The following is a 2413-nucleotide window of genomic DNA, read 5'->3' on the forward strand; positions in this document are numbered from 1 at the left end:
TGCATCTCGGACCTAAAGGACCAAAGTTCCTCCCTAATACATCCTCACCACCTTACACTGCTGTTGTCCTCTGTAAGATTTCCACCCACGTATTTCATGTTTTTTTTTTCCACCTCAGAGCTCTGCAATAGAATCACACGATCTTTTTAAATGATTTGTCAATATTGAATATAAATAATTTTAGATGAAAGTAAAGTTTGAAGCATACTATTTTTATCTTATTAAATCTCTCATGTATTTCTTCCACAGATGCCCCTGAGTTCAAGAATGGAAATGAAAGCAAGGAAGTGCTCCAGGGTGAGAATGTTACTTTAAGCTGTAGTGCTGACAGTAACCCACCCTCAAACATCAGATGGATCTACACAGCTGCTGTGAATTCAAACGTGACCACTGAGGGACAACAGAAGACTATCAGTATCACAGGAATCACGTCTGCCAATGCAGGCATTTACATTTGTGTTGCTGAGAATGAAGCTGGGAGAAATACACGATTTGTCTCACTGGTGATAAAAGGTATGATTACTTTTTGGAGAACAGTTATGGAAATGTATAAAGAAAAGTGATAACTGATGTTTAAAATGAACAATATATGACATCGAGAACTGATCTTATTTTAATGTTGTTTTTATTTTGCTTATCTTACAGATAAAGTTCCTTTGCTAGTCATTGGAGTGTTGCTCGCTGTATTTGCCATTGGCCTCATCGTCCTCCTGGTCTTTATTTACTATAGAAAGAGAAAAAATTGGCATTCTTCTTTTGACATAGTATCAATTGCCACAGATGTCCCTCTGACAGTCAGTAGTAATGCTTAGGATATTTCCCTGCATTATGAAAAATGAAGTAAAATTTTAATTGCATATGTAATTTATGATTTGTCCTATAATATTGTATAAATGTACATTTAATTTTTCCATAAATTAATTCCTTGAATTAAACAACTTCATATACCAGAAAACAAATAGCAGAAATATCTAAAATAACAAGAAGGTTATGCCTTAGAGTTAATAATGTTATGTATATGTCTGCTAAACAGTGCATGAAACTGCTGTAAAAACAATTAACATTTAGCAATATTATGTTTGAATTAATTTTTTTATTGTTTTTATGTTTTTTGACTCACAGTTCATTTTAATTGTGAAATATTAAAAGCACAAAGTGTAGCCCTAACAGGTATTACTGCATTTAAACAAAGTAGTCTATGTCATATGCCAGAACTTAAAGGCGAATTATTAATGATTTGAACTAGAGGGTGATCATCTGCTAGTCCAGGACTCTCTGCTAGGGAATCACTGATTTCCAGAGTCCACAGAATACTTTTTATAACATAATTCATTGAAGAACACGGATTAAACAATAGGATGATTTTAACCAGTGGAGGCTGTCGGGTTACAGCACAGCCTCCTGGCTGGCATCCTGTGTGGAGATCAGATCGCTTCCTCTTTAAGGCTTATTACGATTTTTGAGAGTGATGTGGATAGGAAAGCTACGTTGACCTGATTTCCTTCATCATGTTAAATATTTGGAAAAACCAGGCTAAAAGCTGGCAAGCATAATTAATTGCTTAAGTGTGATGGTTATTAAACAATTAATCAGCTATATGTGTTGAAGAAAGACAAAGCTGGAGCAGTCAGTGGTTATATTGTGCTTGGATCCTATTCAACAGGACCTTCCTTCAAATTGCTGGGATAACTTTGGAAAAGCTTTTTTTGCTTTCTGAATAATCTGACTGGCCTGAAAATTGATTTTTGCAAAGAGCTTTCAGTGAGAGTATAATCTGCTTCGCTTGCATGATATTAAATAGAGGAAGAAAAGAGGAAGAATGAGATTAATGGTCATAATATAAAAACTGAAAACAACTTAGAAATGGCTTTTTTTTTTTAACTCAAGGGCCACCAGTTGGTGTCTAATGTTACAAAAAAGAACCCTGTAGTCAAATTCAAATTCAAATTTTATTTACCACACACACAACCATACACAGACAAGTGGTGAAGTGCTTGTTTCTGTGCAATGCCCGACCATTAAACGACGGTAAAGAATTTACAGATTTACAGATTATGACAAAATTTACAGATTTTAACTTAGAAATTTACAGTAAAAAAAGTGCGCAAATAATGATTTAAGAGAGAAATTGGAAGAAGTGTGCAAATAAAAACAGTGACGTGATGAATGAGAGTCCAGTCCTGCACTTGGTTCAGGGCCCAAATAGCCTGGGGGAAGAAGCTCCCCCTCATTTTCTCTGTTTTGGCCCTTGGGGAGCGGAAGCACTTCCCAGACCTCAACAGTGAAAAGAGTCCATTGTTGGGATGGGAGAGGTCCTTCATAATCTTCCTGGTTTTGTTCTTGCACCACTGTGAGTCCACTCATCGCTGTTTACAGTAAGTACATGTGTACAGACTGTGTTACTGTATTATGA

At 35.8% G+C, this 2413-nt stretch overlaps 1 long non-coding RNA gene across 1 annotated transcript; it reads left to right on the forward strand.

Moving 5' to 3' along the window:
- The first annotated feature begins 6 nt into the window (after positions 1 to 6).
- LOC106456469 (uncharacterized) lies at positions 7 to 1064 on the forward strand. Its single transcript, XR_001290578.1, has 3 exons — positions 7 to 72; positions 250 to 513; positions 646 to 1064. It is a non-coding gene; the product is annotated as an uncharacterized LOC106456469 (long non-coding RNA).
- Positions 1065 to 2413: the final 1349 nt, after the last annotated feature.

Source organism: Pundamilia nyererei, unplaced genomic scaffold (assembly GCF_000239375.1).
Source record: "Pundamilia nyererei isolate P.nyererei 1_Seehausen unplaced genomic scaffold, PunNye1.0 scaffold00258, whole genome shotgun sequence".
In the NCBI taxonomy this organism is placed as follows: Eukaryota; Metazoa; Chordata; class Actinopteri; order Cichliformes; family Cichlidae; genus Pundamilia; species Pundamilia nyererei.